General features: G+C 48.8%; 2 protein-coding genes across 9 annotated transcripts in view; one reads left to right on the top strand and one right to left on the bottom strand.

The window, feature by feature from the left end:
- LOC119955908 (synaptosomal-associated protein 23-like) overlaps window positions 1-15,899 on the bottom strand; it is a 36,855-nt gene extending 20,956 nt beyond the window's left edge. The window contains exon 1 of the mRNA XM_038782569.1: window positions 15,816-15,899. The gene's annotated coding sequence lies outside the window, so the exon portion shown is untranslated. The remainder of the gene's footprint in view (window positions 1-15,815) is intronic.
- A 7-nt stretch (window positions 15,900-15,906) lies between these two features.
- LOC119955860 (zinc finger protein 106-like) overlaps window positions 15,907-18,092 on the top strand; it is a 131,809-nt gene continuing 129,623 nt past the window's right edge. For 2 of the 8 annotated variants that reach the window (XM_038782503.1, XM_038782543.1), the window contains exon 1: window positions 15,949-16,033. The gene's annotated coding sequence lies outside the window, so the exon portion shown is untranslated. Of the gene's footprint in view, window positions 16,034-16,864; window positions 16,886-18,092 lie in introns of those variants that run through there. The other 6 variants (XM_038782559.1, XM_038782510.1, XM_038782518.1 and 3 more) reach the window with 6 other exon arrangements.

An 18,092-nucleotide genomic window follows, 5' to 3' on the forward strand; every position in this document is an offset into this window, starting at 1 on the left:
GTCTCATTGTCTAAAGTCTTTTGGGTGAGATGTTAAATGGAGGTTCTGTTTACCCTCTCAGGTGGGCATAATAGATCCAATGGCACTATTCAAGGGAGCAGGGGAATTCTCCCCACTGGCCAATACGTATCCCTCAACCAGCATTGCTAAAACAGATTATCCGGCAATCATCTCATTGCTTTTTGTTGAACCCTGAAGTGTGCAATTTGGCTGTCCCATGTTTCCTGCATTACTTCAGTATCTGCACGCAAAATAATTACTTAATTGGTAAAAGTAAGAAAAAGTTCACAAGAACCTTCAGTGGTGGCTGGGGTGGGCTCGGGCAGAGCAGTGACATTACAGAGCTGTACTCACGAACTCCACACTGCCTCGCTGGGTCAATAGTGGATGAGCTAAGTGATTTCCCCCCCTCCCCCTACTAAACATGCCACTGGGTAAGCAGCAGCTGTCTGCTTGTGACATAAAGGCCCATAAATCAATTATCTGCACAGGAAGAGCAAAGTCCACTATCTGAGCGAGCATTTACACAAAATGTGGACAAAATACATACAGGATCAAATGGTCAATTTGCTACTTACTAGTCAATATCTGCTGCTTTCCTTTCTGTGGGATGAAGGAGAAGGTACTTGTGGAAGAACAATTATAACCTTCAATGGCCATTTTGTTACATATGCCACAAGGAGGAAATGTTCCCTGGGTGATTTTGAACAGAACACACCAGAACAGTCATTTTAAAAAAAAACAACTTTATCCAGTGTAGTGACGCAATCAGTCCCCAACCCAGGATTTCCTGAAAGCAGACAAGACACTTCCTAGTACACCGTGACCAGTTTTATTTATCTATTTCAGTAAGGGAGACATTTCCCAGATAGTAAGAAGTCTTACAACACCAGGTTAAAGTCCAACAGGTTTGTTTCAAACACGAGCTTCCCAGCCTTCAGAACAGCGACCACGACGCCTTCAGAACAGCGACTATGACATCACGCAACCCTGCCATGGCAATCTCTGCAAGACGTGCCAGATTATCGACATGGATACCACCATTACATGCGAGAACACCACCCAGCAGGTACGCGGTACATACTCGTGCGACTCGGCCAACGTTGTCTACCTCATACGCTGCAGGAAAGGATGTCCTGAAGCGTGGTACATTGGCGAGACCATGCAGACGCTGCGACAACGAATGAACGGGCATCGCCCAACAATCACCAGGCAGGAATGTTCCCTTCCAGTCGGGGAACACTTCAGCAGTCAAGGGCATTCAGCCTCTGATCTCTAGGTAAGCGTTCTCCAAGGCGGCCTTCAGGACACGCGACAACGCAGAATTGCCGAGCAGAAACTTATAGCCAAGTTCCACACGCATGAGTGCGGCCTCAACCGGGATCTTGGATTCATGTCGCATTACATTCACCCCCCACCATCTGGCCTGGTCTTGCAAAATCCAACCAACTGAACTGGGTTGAGACAATTCACACCTCTTTAACCTGGGATTACCCCTATCTCTGGATCTGGAAAGATTTGATTACCAGCAAATGCTCGCATTCCAAGCATTGTCTGGCATCTTTGAATTTGTCTATATATACGTTTCATTCACCTGAGGAAGGAGCAGTGCTCCGAAAGCTCGTGTTTCAAACAAACCTGTTGGACTTTAACCTGGTGTTGTAAGACTTCTTACTGTGCTCACCCCAGTCCAACGTCGGCATCTCCTCATCATTTCCCAGATAGTCAGAGCTACAGACATTTTCTGCAGCTTCCTGATGAGAATGGAGTGTCAGCCATCTCTCAGTTATCACTTCTGAGTCAGGAATGTCAAAGGTTTACCACACATTCCAGAGATTTCAGCCCCAAATGCAGGCTGCCATTCCAATGCAATGCCGCACTGTTAAGAAGTGTCAACTCCATACATATGAATTAAGAGTGAGCCACTTGGCCCGTTGAGCCTGCTCCGCCACTCAATACGATCATGGCTGATCTGATTATAACCTCAAACTGACATTCCTGTCCACCCCTATAATCTTTCACCCCCTTGTCAATCAAGAATCAATTTAGCTCTGCCTTAAATTTAAAAAAAATTTAGAGTATCCAATTCATTTTTTCCAATTAAGGGGCAATATGGCGGCCAATCCACCTACCTGCACATCTTTGGGTTGTGGGGGTGAAACCCACGCAAACATGGGGAGAACGTGCAAACTCCACACGGACAGTGACCCAGAGCTGGGATCGAACTTGGGACCTTGGTGCCGTGAGGCAGCAATGCTAACCACTAGGCCACCGCACTGCCAATTTTTATTTTAAGATTCTGCTTCCACTGCCTTTTCAGGAAGAGCTCCAGGCCTCAAAGATTAAACACCTGCCTTTTCAAGTGAACATTAAAGATCCCATGGCACTACTTTGAAGAAAAGGGGAGCTCTGCATGACACCCTGACCAATATTTATCCCTCAACTAGCATCACTTAAAGATCTACTTATCATTTGCTGGTTGAGGGAGTTTGTTGAACTCAAACTGGTTGCAGCTTTTCCTACATTATAACACACTCTTCATTAACTGTAAAGTACTTGAGGTCATCCTGGGACTGTGAAAGGTGCGTCATAGATGCAAATTAGTTCAGTTAGAACTTTACAGACAGTGGGGTGGACAGCAACACCTCTATCATAAGTGTTTGAGTTCAAACTATTGCTTGATAACTTGTGCTAGAGACTGGATTCATTCACATTTAGTCAGACACTTCAGTGATAACCTATTAGATAGGCAGCTATTCAAACCGTTCATTTCCATCCCGAGTCACATCAGAGGATCCACACCTCCAGATGTGCACACATTAATTGAAATAGCCTACAAAACATGCCATGTTGCTTAATTTATAGAATCTATACAGTGCAGGAGGCCATTCGGCCTATCGAGTCTGCACCGATCACCTGAATGAGCGCCCAACCTAGGCCCACTCCCCCACCCTATCCCCATAACCCCACCTAACCTGTACATCCCTCGATGCTAACAGACAGTTTAACATGGCCGATCCACCGAACCTACACTGGACTTTGGGACTGCGGGAGGGAAATGGAGCACCCGGAGGAAACCCATGCAGACATGGAGAGAAAGTGCAAACTCCACACAGTCACCCAAGGCTGGAATTGAACCCGGATCCCTGGCGCTGTGATGCAGCATTGCTAAGCACTGTGCCACCTCCCCGGACAGGCGCCGGAATGTGGCGACTAGGGGCTTTTCACAGTAACTTCATTGAAGCCTACTCGTGACAATAAGCGATTTTCATTCATTTTTCATTTCACCATGCCGCCAACAATTTTAGAGTTGCCTGTCGATTCAAGTTCCAATTGTGCAACAAAAATGAAACAATGTAATACACCCACACAAATAAAATGTTAAATCAACAGTTCTCTCTCACAGAAACACAAAGTAACAAGAGGTATGTTTTGCATCCAGTACCAAGACCAAGAGTTGAGTCAAACGCATTAAAGTTGTGCGATGTGTGTGGTGCCAGCTTCATTTTGCTCGCAGCGTCAGTGACAAACCAGTCACCCTGGTATACACAGCTCACAACACTCTCAGCAGACCCAGCCAGGTTATGAAAGGATTAACTCTAACTGATGTATTTCATATTCACAGTTACACTGTACCCAAAAACAAATTTAAACACTCAGATTTCGCTAATTAATAAGTTCCATCAAACAATAGATCAGAAGGAGCATTAAATGAAGGAAGTGAAGAAAGGGCAGGTCCAATGCCCTCCATGGAACATCTTAGCCACAATGCAGCTGGGAGTCTGTACCCTCCCTGGAAACTATAGTCCATCCATCCTGCAGACATTTTCTCCTGCCCAACTCCAGTTCACTGTCTCAGACGCTCTGGCAGTTACTGTCAGTTCACGAGCTAACAAGTTCTGTTGTTTTCAGAGAGGCGTTGTATTGGCTATACCATATCTAGGCCCTCATAATTTTGTACACCACAGTTAGGTATCCTCTGCTCTACAGAAAACAACCCCGGCCTATCCAATCTTCCCTCATAGCTGCAATTTTCCATAGCTGGCAACATTCTTGAACCCTCTCCAGAGTAATTATGTCCTTGCTGTAATGTGGTGACCAGAACTGGACACACAATTCCAGTTGTGGCCTAATCAGCATTTTATACAGTCCTGGCAATATATTCCTGATTTTGTATTAAATACCTCGTCCAATAAAGGGCAGCATTCCATGTGCTTCCATTACCACCTTATGCAACTATCCTGCCACCTTCAGGGACCTGTGGACATTTACTCCAAGTTCTCTCACTTCCTCCAGCTCTCTCAATACCCTCCAGTTTAGGTGAGCATTCCCTTGCTTTGTTTGCCCTCTCCAAATACATTATCTTACACCTCTCTAGGTTGAATTCCATCTGCCACTTTTCCACACATTCATATCATTGTGGAATCCACAGCGGTCCTCTTCACTGTCAACTACACAGACAATTTTTCTGTCATCTGCAAATTTTCCAGTAATAGAACATAGAACATAGAACGATACAGTGCAGTACAGGCCCTTCGGCCCTCGATGTTGCACCGACATGGAAAAAATCTAAAGGCCATCTAACCTACACTATGCCCTTATCATCCATATGCTTATCCAATAAATTTTTAAATGCCCTCAATGTTGGCATGTTCACTACTGTTGCAGGTAGGGCATTCCACGGCCTCACCACTCTTTGCGTAAAAAACCCACCTCTGACCTCTGTCCTATATCTATTACCCCTCAATTTAAGGCTATGTCCCCTCGTGCTAGCCACCTCCATCCGCGGGAGAAGGCTCTCGCTGTCCACCCTATCTAACCCTCTGATCATTTTGTATGCCTCTATTAAGTCACCTCTTAACCTTCTTCTCTCTAACGAAAACAACCTCAAGTCCATCAGCCTTTCCTCATAAGATTTTCCCTCCATACCAGGCAACATCCTGGTAAATCTCCTCTGCACCCGTTCCAAAGCTTCCACGTCCTTCCTATAATGAGGCGACCAGAACTGTACGCAATACTCCAAATGCGGCCGTACTAGAGTTTTGTACAACTGCAACATGACCTCATGGCTCCGGAACTCAATCCCTCTACCAATAAAGGCCAACACACCATAGGCCTTCTTCACAACCCTATCAACCTGGGTGGCAACTTTCAGGGATCTATGTACATGGACACCGAGATCCCTCTGCTCATCCACACTACCAAGAATTTTACCATTAGCCAAATATTCCGCATTTCTGTTATTCTTTCCAAAGTGAATCACCTCACACTTCTCCACATTAAACTCCATTTGCCACCTCTCAGCCCAGCTCTGCAGCCTATCTATGTCCCTCTGTAACCTGCAACATCCTTCCGCACTGTCTACAACTCCACCGACTTTAGTGTCGTCTGCAAATTTACTCACCCATCCTTCTGCGCCCTCCTCTAGGTCATTTATAAAAATGACAAACAGCAACGGCCCCAGAACAGATCCTTGTGGTACGCCACTCGTAACTGAACTCCATTCTGAACATTTCCCATCAACTACCACTCTCTGTCTTCTTTCAACTAGCCAATTTCTGATCCACATCTCTAAATCACCCTCAATCCCCAGCCTCCGTATTTTCTGCAATAGACGACCGTGGGGAACCTTATCAAACGCTTTACTGAAATCCATATACACCACATCAACTGCTCTACCCTCGTCTACCTGTTCAGTCACCTTCTCAAAGAACTCGATAAGGTTTGTGAGGCATGACCTACCCTTCACAAAACCATGCTGACTGTCCCTAATCATATTATTCCTATCTAGATGATTATAAATCGTATCTTTTATAATCCTCTCCAAGACTTTACCCACCACAGACGTTAGGCTCACCGGCCTATAGTTACCGGGGTTATCTCTACTCCCCTTCTTGAACAAAGGGACCACATTTGCTATCCTCCAGTCCTCTGGCACTATTCCTGTAGCCAATGATGACCTAAAAATCAAAGCCAAAGGCTCAGCAATCTCTTCCCTGGCTTCCCAGAGAATCCTAGGATAAATCCCATCCGGCCCCGGGGACTTATCTATTTTCACCTTGTCCAGAATTGCCAACACTTCTTCCCTACGCACCTCAATGCCATCTATTCTAATAGCCTGGGTCTCAGCATTCTCCTCCACAATATTATCTTTTTCTTGAGTGAATACTGACGAAAAGTATTCATTTAGTATCTCGCTTATCTCCTCAGCCTCCACACACAACTTCCCACCACTGTCCTTGACTGGCCCTACTCTTACCCTAGTCATTCTTTTATTCCTGACACATTCAAGTCTAAATCATTAATATATACAACAAACCACTTTCCAGGTGCATCGACGATTACCCTTTATTTCTTGTCGCTAAGCCAATTTTGGAATCGACCTGCCACTTTCTACTGTAGGTATCCTCGGAGATCTCACTTTTTTGACCAGTCTGCCATGTGGGACTTTGTCAAATGCCTCACTGAAATGCACGTAGACAATATCCACTGGACTACTCTCATCACCCCCCTATATTCAAAAATGTTAATATAGTTAGTAAAACACAATCTTCCCTTAACAAAATCACGATGACCATCCCAATCAATCTGTGCTTTTCTAAGTGACAGCTTATCCTGTATATAACCAACCTATAATTATCTGGCTTATCCCTTTTAAAATAATAATACAATGTTCACCGACCTCCAATCCTCTGGTACCTTGCAATCCGCTATTTCCTCCCTGGCTTCCTTTATAGCCTGAGATACAAGCATTTGGATTGGTGATTTATCCACCTTCAAAGATGTCAGTCCTTCCAGAATTCCACTTTCATTATGCTAATTGCATCTAAGCTTTCACATTCCTCCTCTTTAAATTCTTTTCGAGTACCCAATTCATTTTTTCCAATTAAGGGGCAATTTTTAGCGTGGCCAATCCACCTAGCCTGCACATCTTTGGGTTTTGCAGGTGAAACCCACGCAAACACAGGGAGAATGTGCAAACTCCACACAGCCAGTTGTAGCCATCTGGGATGGCCACGTCCCGATTACAAAATGGACACTTTGCACAGAATGCAGGGAAAATGGACAATACTGAGAAAGCAAGCAGATGCAAGGTTTGTCTGTTGATTGGAGCTGTAGCTCCCAGACAAGACCGATACTGCAAAGCCATTACCATACTAATGAGCTATCTCCGGGGACAAAAGGGTAACATTTAAGTAAACAATACCAAGGCAGACAGCCCGGCGCCAGAGACAGACTCGAACAAAGCAGGCCAACAGCCACCTAGGACACGCCCAGCAATCAGGGCACCCACCCCTTTATTGGAGGAAATCGATAGGAACGATCGAGAAACGGCCCAATTAATCGGAGCCAAGTTTAGGGCCCGCCCAAAAGTGCACGAAGCTCCTTTTGGGTATAAGAAGAAGCCCCAAAGACAGAATCGCTCTCTTGGCCTTGGCTCTCGGCGAGGAGAGACCTGCCTAGCAGCTGCACCAGAACAAGTAAGTCCAAAGTCAACACACACTACGAGACAGACGCTCCTAGCTACTATTCCGTACCAGCTCAATCCCAGCAGCCTCAGACCGGACGACGGCCCTTGTTCCTCTGACTGAGTGGGCACCCGAATCTAAGTATAGGCTTTAGTAGCAGTGATAGTTTAGTTGGTAGAGTTTTGTGCAGGAGTATATTTGACTATGTGTGTAAATAAATGAGCATTGATTTCGAACTTACGAACTGGTATATCGAGTCTTTGATCAGTATTCGGTTTTGAACCTTGTGGCGGTATCGAAACATACCTGGCGACTCTTGAGCAAACGTAATTAGAATTAAGGAAGGCGACCATATTAACCACCATAAACAGAGCTAATTAAAGAGAGAACACAATTAGCAACACAGTGACCCAGAGATGGGATCGAACCTGGGACCTCAGCGCCATGAGGAAGCAATGCTAACCACTGGGCCACCGTGCTGCTCTTCATTCCTCCTCTTTAATGAGAATGCCTTCATCAGCCCTCTCCTTAGTGACAGAGACAAAGTACTCATGGAGAACCCTGCCCACATCTTCTGCATCAACCCACAAGTTACCGTGTACATCTGATAGGCCCTACCTTTTCTTTTAATTATTCTTTTGTTCTTAATGTACTGGTGAAACATAATTTCCATTTTATTTCAACCCTGTACGTTCTATATTCCTCTTGGCTTTCTACTGTATAAGCTTTTTTGTGACTGTCATGAGTTTTCTTTTTCTGCCTTATCTTATTCTGCACGTTTCTAGACAACCAGGTGACTCTAGATTTGGCAGTACCACCCCTTTTCTTTGGGACATGCCTACACTGTGCCCATTATTGAATGCTTCCACTGATTTGACACCATTTCCCCTTTAGTAGCTGTATTCTGTCCACTTTCACCATTTCACCTCTCAGCTTCGCAAAATTTGTCTTACCCTTTTACCCCTGTTCTATTTACATAATGAAACCAAATCTAACTAGGTGATCATTAACTCCAAATTGGTCCCGTACTGCTACTTCCCGGCTTCATTTCCAAGGACTAAATCTAGAATTGTCCCCCCTCTGGCTTGACTTGTTATGTGCTGACTAAAAAAGTTTCCTGGAATGAAGTTCAGGAACTGTCTGCCTTTCACATTGTTTGCATTGTCATGTGAGAGTACCTTTAAGAAATAAGTATTTACGAAATGTACCTTTAAGAAATGGGTGTTTATCAGTGGTTTCAGAGAGTGGGTGGAGCTGGGCTGTCAGCTTTTTACTTTTGTTGTAGGCTGTTTGCTGCAGGGTGTGTTTTAGTTTCGTTTTCAGAGCTGTAAATCAATCCTTTGGTGATTTAAAACTAATAACTGCTCTCAGTAGTGACTTCAACCTGATGTGCTTCTGTTAAAAGTTCTTTTTTAAGTCTTATGGATAAAAGGACAGCTTAAGGATTACATAGTGTTGAATTCTATGGGGGTTATATTTGAATTAATGGTTCATAGAGTTCATAGAACAGTACAGCACAGAACAGGCCCTTCGGCCCTCGATGTTGTGCCGAGCAATGATCACCCCACTCAAACCCACGTATCCACCCTATACCCATAACCCAACAACCCCCCCCCCCCCTAATCTTACTTTTTAGGACACTATGGGCAATTTAGCATGGCCAATCCACCTAACCCGCACATCTTTGGACTGTGGGAGGAAACCGGAGCACCCGGAGGAAACCCACGCACACACGGGGAGGACGTGCAGACTCCACACAGACAGTGACCCAGCTGGGAATCGAACCTGGGACCCTGGAGCTGTGAAGCATTTATGCTAACCACCATGCTACCACGCTGTATGTTTTAAAAAGGTTAACTTGAGTTCATAGAATAAACATTGTTTTGCTTTAAAAAAGACTTTTCCATTTCTGCTGTACCACACCTGTAGAGTGGGCCGTGTGCTCCCCATACCACAATCTATTAAAAGTTGGGGGTCAGGTGAACTCCATGATACACTTTGGGGTTCTCTAAATCCTGGCCCATAACAGTGTCCCTAATTGATATTTGGGTAGCTGAAGTCTTCTGACTTCAGCTCCATTTCTAATTTCCTGTGGAAATCCACAATTCAATCTGCTTCCACCATACCCTTAGGCAGTGCGTTCCAGATCCTAGCTACTCACTGCATAAAAAGCTTGTCCTCATGACACCTTTCGTTCTTTTGCCATTCACCTTACATTGGTGTTCTCGGATTCTTGATCCTTCCATCAATTTGATTAATTTCACCTACACCTCGATCCTTCTTGATTTTGTAATTTCTATCAAATCTTCTCTCAACCTCCATTTCTTTCGAAAACATTCCCAGCTTCTCCAATCTATGTAACTGAAGTCCCGAATTCCTGAAACCATTCTCGTATATCTATTCTGCACCCTCTCTAAAGCCTTTGTGTCTTTCTTGAGGTGCGATGCCCAAAATTGGACACAATACTCCAGTAGATGCTGAAACAAAGTTTTATAAAAAGTTTATTATAACTTATTCACTTTTGTGCTACGTGCCACTATTTATAAAGCCAAGGATACAAGTAACATTTGAGAAGCCATATAACAAGGAAATGGAAGGGAGAGGGGAACTCTGAATATTATAGATCACCACAGAAGTGATACTGAGTAAATTGTTGGACTCATCCTAGGGTCTTAAGTGGCTAATGAAATATCTGATGCACTATTATAATTTTTCAAAAATCCCTAGATTTTGGGAAGGTCCCATTAGATTGGAAAATAACTCCATTATTTAAAAAGGGAGGGAGATAGAAAGAGGGGAACTACAGGCCAGTTAGTTGAACATCTGTTGTAGAGAAAATGTTAGAAGCTAGATATTATAGCAGGACTGGTTAAGCTCAGTGGCTGGACAGTTGGTTTGATGCAGCACAAGGCCAAGAAGCAAGTTCAATTCCCGTACTGGCTGAGGTTATTCATGAAGGCCCCAGCCTTCTCAACCTTGTCCCTCGCCCGAGGTGTGGTGATCCTCAGGATAAATCACCACTTCAAAGGGGAAAAAAGCCCAAGGTCATCTAGGACTTACTTAAAGCAGGGCACTTGGATAAGCTCAAGGAAATTAGGCAGAGTCAACATAGTTTTGCGAAAGGGAAATCAAGTTTAACCAACTTATTGGAGTTTGTTGAGAAAGTAACATGTGCTGTGAGGAACCGGTGGATGTACTGTACTTAGATTTACAGAAGGCCTTTGATAAAGCACCACAAAGGTTACTGCAGGAAATAAAAGCTCATGCTAGAGGAGGCTAACATATTAGCATGTTGGCTGGCTAATAGGAAGAAATTTCTCTTCATTTCAGTCCTAAAGATCAGCTCTGTATCCAGAACTGTTTCCCTTCACAATCTATTTCGCTAAAGTCACCTCTCATTTTTCTGAATCCTAGAGATTATACCCTAATTTATTCAGCCTCTCATCATTAATGAATATTTGCTGTAATGCCTCCAATGCAAGTATATACTTCCTTAGAAATGGAGACAAAGAGTGGATACAATATTCCTTTTGTGGCCGCCCCAAACTCCCATGTAATTGTAGCAAGATTTATTCTTATGATTTAGCAACACTTATTCTTATGATTTTTATGACTAAATTGAATAACCTCACATGACCCCACATTATATTCCATCTGCCACTTTATTCCTACTTACTTAACTGGTCTCACAGCTTACATTCAATTTGTATTGTCAGCAAAAACTATAAAGAGGGGCAGGCACGGCGGGGTGGGGGAGGAATGCCGTGAGAGGGACAGGCAGTCACCATGAGAGGGGCGTGAGCGACAGACGAGCGTGAGAGACACGAGCAGGGTGTGAGGGTTGGGATGTGTGAGGGTGGCGGATGTGCGTGTCTGTGAGTGTCTGCGGAGGTCTGTGTGTGTGGGGGTTTGTGACAGAGAGAATCCAGCATTCTGGTAGCACTGAACCAAAGGAACAGGAACACTCTTCCATTACATTTTTTAATAAGAGAATGTTTTAATTATAGCAAAGGTATACAGAAAATAAATAGAAACAACTTCTTAAAATTAGGGGGTTGTATCCTCCAGGTGCTCCGGTTTCCTCCTATAGTCCAAAAATGTGCAGGTTAGGTGGATTGTCCACGCTAAATTTCCCTAAGATGAGGAATTGGGCCTGGGTGGGGTGTTCTTTCGGAGGTCCGGCGCAGATGTGATGGGCCGAATGGCCTCTTTCTGCAATGTGGGGATTCTATGATCAATTGCGAGAAAACAATTACTTCTTTTTGGATTTGGTTTTTCAACACAATAATAATGTTTTTCAGCATTCTTGGGAAGTCAAAGGGTTGCGTGGCTGGAAACGTTTGGGGGGTACCTGGTGCTAGATAAATGAGTGGCTGAAGAGATGGTGAAATGGGATGGGTCATAGTTCCCTGGCACATTGAGAATGAGGCCTGTACTGGTTGCACGTCAACCGCTGTCATTTAAGGTAGGGTGGGGCACCCAGTGTCAGTGAAGGGGGTGGGGGTCAGGCACACTGAGTCAGTGAAGGGGAGGGGGAGGGTAGGGGAAGGCACCCGAAGTCAGTGAAGGGGAGGGGGAGGCACCCGGAGTCAGTAATAATAATAATCTATTATTGTCACAAGTAGGCTTACATTAACACTGCAAGGAAGTTACTGTGAAAATCCCCTCGTCGCCACACTCTGGTACCCGTTTCGGTTTACCGAGGGAGATTTTAAAATTAAATTTAGAGTACCCAATTCATTTTTCCAATTATGGTGCAATTTAGCATGGCCAATCCACCTACCCTGCACATTTTAGAATTATGGGGGCGAGACCCACGCAAACACGGGGAGAATGCGCAAACTCCACATGGACAGTGACCCGAAGCCAGGATCAAACTTGATTCCTCGGCAACATGAGGCTGCAGTGCTACCCATTGCATCACCGTGCAACCTGCACTGAGAGAGAATTCAGAATGACCAATTCACCTAACCGCACGGCCTTTGGGACATGTGGGAGGAAACCGGAGCACCCGGAAGAAACCAATGCAGAACACGGAGAACGTGCAAACTCCGCACAGACAGGGACCCAAGCGGGAATCGAACCAGGGATCCTGGTACTGTAAAACAACTGTGCTAACCACTGTGCTAGGTGTCAGTGAATGGGGGGGCACACACCTGGTGTCAGTGAAGGGGGGGCACACACCCGGTGTCAGTGAAGGGGGGGCACACACCCGGTGTCAGTGAAGGGGGGCACACACCCGGTGTCAGTGAAGGGGGGGGCACACACCCGGTGTCAGTGAAGGGGGGGCACACACCCGGTGTCAGTGAAGGGGGGGCACACACCCGGTGTCAGTGAAGGGGGGGGCACACACCCGGTGTCAGTGAAGGGGGGGGCACACACCCGGTGTCAGTGAAGGGGGGGCACACACCCGGTGTCAGTGAAGGGGGGGCACACACCCGGTGTCAGTGAAGGGGGGGCACACACCCGGTGTCAGTGAAGGGGGGGCACACACCCGGTGTCAGTGAAGGGGGGGCACACACCCGGTGTCAGTGAAGGGGGGGGCACACACCCGGTGTCAGTGAAGGGGGGGCACACACCCGGTGTCAGTGAAGGGGGGGGCACACACCCGGTGTCAGTGAAGGGGGGGCACACACCCGGTGTCAGTGAAGGGGGGGGACACACCCAGTGTCAGTGAAGGGGGGGCACACACCCAGTGTCAGTGAAGGGGGGGGGGGCACACACCCGGTGTCAGTGAAGGGGGGGGGGGGGGGCACACACCCGGTGTCAGTGAAGGGGGGGGCACACACCCGGTGTCAGTGAAGGGGGGGGGCACACACCCGGTGTCAGTGAAGGGGGGGGGGCACACACCCGGTGTCAGTGAAGGGGGGGGCACACACCCGGTGTCAGTGAAGGGGGGGGGCACACACCCGGTGTCAGTGAAGGGGGGGGGCACACACCCGGTGTCAGTGAAGGGGGGGGGCACACACCCGGTGTCAGTGAAGGGGGGGGCACACACCCGGTGTCAGTGAAGGGGGGGCACACACCCGGTGTCAGTGAAGGGGGGGCACACACCCGGTGTCAGTGAAGGGGGGGCACACACCCGGTGTCAGTGAAGGGGGGGGGGGCACACACCCGGTGTCAGTGAAGGGGGGGGCACACACCCGGTGTCAGTGAAGGGGGGGGCACACACCCGGTGTCAGTGAAGGGGGGGGCACACACCCGGTGTCAGTGGAGGGGGGGGGCACACACCCGGTGTCAGTGAAGGGGGGGGCACACACCCGGTGTCAGTGAAGGGGGGCACACACCCGGTGTCAGTGAAGGGGGGGCACACACCCGGTGTCAGTGAAGGGGGGGCACACACCCGGTGTCAGTGAAGGGGGGGCACACACCCGGTGTCAGTGAAGGGGGGGCACACACCCGGTGTCAGTGAAGGGGGGGCACACACCCGGTGTCAGTGAAGGGGGGGCACACACCCGGTGTCAGTGAAGGGGGGGGCACACACCCGGTGTCAGTGAAGGGGGGGGCACACACCCGGTGTCAGTGAAGGGGGGGCACACACCCGGTGTCAGTGAAGGGGGGGCACACACCCGGTGTCAGTGAAGGGGGGGCACACACCCGGTGTCAGTGAAGGGGGGGGCACACACCCGGTGTCAGTGAAGGGGGGGCACACACCCGGTGTCAGTGAAGGGGGGGCACACACCCGGTGTCAGTGAAGGGGGGGCACACACCCGGTGTCAGTGAAGGGGGGGGCACACACCCGGTGTCAGTGAAGGGGGGGCACCCACCCGGTGTCAGTCAGGGGGGGCACACACCCGGTGTCAGTGAAGGGGGGGCACACACCCGGTGTCAGTGAAGGGGGGGCACACACCCGGTGTCAGTGAAGGGGGGTCACACACCCGGTGTCAGTGAAGGGGGGGCACACACCCGATGTCAGTGAAGGGGGGGGCACACACCCGGTGTCAGTGAAGGGGGGGCACACACCCGGTGTCAGTGAAGGGGGGGCACACACCCGGTGTCAGTGAAGGGGGGGCACACACCCGGTGTCAGTGAAGGGGGGGCACACACCCGGTGTCAGTGAAGGGGGGGCACACACCCGGTGTCAGTGAAGGGGGGGCACACACCCGGTGTCAGTGAAGGGGGGGCACACACCCGGTGTCAGTGAAGGGGGGGCACACACCCGGTGTCAGTGAAGGGGGGGCACACACCCGGTGTCAGTGAAGGGGGGGCACACACCCGGTGTCAGTGAAGGGGGGGCACACACCCGGTGTCAGTGAAGGGGGGGCACACACCCGGTGTCAGTGAAGGGGGGGCACACACCCGGTGTCAGTGAAGGGGGGGCACACACCCGGTGTCAGTGAAGGGGGGGCACACACCCGGTGTCAGTGAAGGGGGGGCACACACCCGGTGTCAGTGAAGGGGGGGCACACACCCGGTGTCAGTGAAGGGGGGGGCACACACCCGGTGTCAGTGAAGGGGGGGCACACACCCGGTGTCAGTGAAGGGGGGGCACACACCCGGTGTCAGTGAAGGGGGGGCACACACCCGGTGTCAGTGAAGGGGGGGCACACACCCGGTGTCAGTGAAGGGGGGGCACACACCCGGTGTCAGTGAAGGGGGGGGCACACACCCGGTGTCAGTGAAGGGGGGGCACACACCCGGTGTCAGTGAAGGGGGGGGGGCACACCCGGTGTCAGTGAAGGGGGGGGGCACACCCGGTGTCAGTGAAGGGGGGGGCACACCCGGTGTCAGTGAAGGGGGGGCACACCCGGTGTCAGTGAAGAGGGGGCACACACCCGGTGTCAGTGAAGGGGGGGGCACACACCCGGTGTCAGTGAAGGGGGGGGGGCACACCCGGTGTCAGTGAAGGGGGGGGGCACACCCGGTGTCAGTGAAGGGGGGGGCACACCCGGTGTCAGTGAAGGGGGGGCACACCCGGTGTCAGTGAAGAGGGGGCACACACCCGGTGTCAGTGAAGGGGGGGCACACACCCGGTGTCAGTGAAGGGGGGGGCACACCCGGTGTCAGTGAAGGGGGGGGCACACCCGGTGTCAGTGAAGGGGGGGGCACACCCGGTGTCAGTGAAGGGGGGGCACACCCGGTGTCAGTGAAGAGGGGGGGCACACCCGGTGTCAGTGAACGGGGGGGGGGGGGCACACACCCGGTGTCAGTGAAGGGGGGGTGGGTACACCCGGTGTCAGTGAACGGGGGGGGGGGGGGGGTACACCCGGTGTCAGTGAAGGGGTGGGGGGGGGGGGGATAGCACCCGGTGTCAGAGGAGAGCCGGAGTATATTTCAGGTAGTTGATGGGAGTGAACGGGGACTGCGGAGCTGCCGCTCTGACTGCTGCCCAATGCCAGTACTCACCGCTCCGCGGCCGCGCTCTCCCTGTCCGTCTGATTGCTCACGCCCTCTTACTGCGCATGCACTGCGCCCAAGCATGACGTAATATTCCAACGCAGGTCGCGCGTCACATCTTGGCGCACGCGCAGTGACGCTTCCGCTCCCATGGTTCCTCGCCCGGCAACAACATGATGCCGCCGCTCCCGTGAGTGGCCAACCTGGGCCTGAGAGGCCGATTCACTGTAAGTATTGATAGTAGAGGAAGGGTAAAGGAAGGAACGAGATGCATTAATAACTAACACCACGGGATCCAGGAGCCTCTAAATCGTCCAAATCCTCTCCACTCCCCCCGCCCACCCCCCTCCCCACAGGCCCCCGCCCCGACGACTCCACCATCCCTCCATACCCGCTCCTTTACATTTCGGGTATGATGAGCAGTTGCGAGCACGAATTCCTCCCCCTATACAAGATATTGTAAGCTTAAAACGTCCTCTGTCTTCTGATTTTCTGTGTGGGATCAGTTGGCTTCCCATACCCTGTTTATTTGATCTGAAGTTGATTGATTTGATTTATTGTCACATGTACCGAAGTACAGGGAAAAGTATTTTTTTGTGGCCAAGGGAACGTACATAGTACCTACACAGTAGACAAAAAGAATAATTGATAGTACATCAACAAATAGTACATTGACAAATAGTGATTGGTTACAGTATACGAATGGGCCCAGGGTATGATTCTCTAAACGAAATCTGACGTTTTTATCTACATCTTGTTCAATGAAAATTATCAGAAATGCAAAATTATGACCAGCCCCCCACTTCACGTTAGTTAAAATCCCCACTTCACGTTAGTTAAACCCAAGCTAACTGACACATTTTTTGTCCAATCACCATGTCTTGAGAGATAAAGAAGGTCCCCTGACGCATTCCACAGCTTTGATGGACCTGCCAGTAGAAGATCATAGGAAATAGGAGCAGGAGTTGGCCATTTGGCTCATTGAGGCAGCTCCACCATTCAGGGAGATCATGGCTTCAATATATTCAATGACCCAGCATCCACTGCTCTTTATGGAAGAGAATTCCAAGGATTCTGAGGTAAGTTGTTTTGAAACAATCCCCCCCCCCCCCCCCCCCCCCCAAATCTGGGTTCCCCACGAAATGAAGCATAGCCTCATCATCGAACCTCCACCTGATTTTAATAATAATCTTTATTGTCACAAGTAGGCTCATGTTAACACTGCAATGAAGTTACTGTGAAAATCCCCTAGTCGCCACATTCCGGCACCTGTTCGGGTATACAGAGGGAGAATTCAGAATGTCCAGTTCACCTAACAGCGTGTCTTTCGCGACTTGTGGGAGGAAACAGAAGCACCCGGAGGAAATCCATGCAGAGACAGGGAGAACGTGCAGACAGTGACCCAACCTGGGAACCTAGTGCTGTGAAGCAACAGTACTACCCACTGTGCTACCGTGCTGCCCATTTTATATTTATATTTCAATTACTTCTATGAGTATAGGCCCAAGCTACTCAACCATTCCTCATTAGACATACCCTTTTTGTTATCAACCAGGTGTGCCTTCTTTGAACTGCTTCCAATGCAAGTGTATTCTGCCTGAAATAAGGAGACATAAGTGTACATAATACTTCAAGTTGAGGCTCACCAATGCCCTGTACAGTTATAGCCATCCCCATGCCGTAAAGGCCAATACTCTATTTGCCTTCCTAATGATGCTAACGTTCTTCTAACTAACTAACTTTTTAAACTAACTAACTGCCTTCCTTGATGCTAACTTTATGAATCATCTACACTACCACCCAGATCCTTCTGCACTGCAACATTCTGCAGCGTGTCTCCATTTAAATAATTTGCTTTTCTATTCTCCCTGTCACAATGGACAGCCTCACATTTCCCCACATTATACTACACCATCTGCCAATTTATTACCCACTTACTTAACCTATCTATATAGTTTTGCCGACTCTTTGTGTCCTCCTCACAACTTGCTTTTCAACCGACCGTTGTATCGTCACATTTGGCTGAATAGTCTGTTCTTTCATCCAAGTTATTAATATACATTGAAAATAGTTGAGGTCCAGCACAGATCCCTACTGCAGTCTATTAGTTAAAGTTTGCCTATCTGAAAAATACTGATTTAGCTTGACTCTGTTTCCCATTAGTCAATCTTCCAAAGACATTAACTCTTATTTTGTGTAGTAACCTTTTAGGTGGCATCTTAGTAAATGCCTTTTGGAAATCCAAATATATATACCTATTGATTCTCCTTCATCCATCCTGCTTGT

The sequence above is a fragment of the Scyliorhinus canicula genome, chromosome 2 (genome assembly GCF_902713615.1).
Source record: "Scyliorhinus canicula chromosome 2, sScyCan1.1, whole genome shotgun sequence".
Taxonomy (NCBI): Eukaryota; Metazoa; Chordata; class Chondrichthyes; order Carcharhiniformes; family Scyliorhinidae; genus Scyliorhinus; species Scyliorhinus canicula.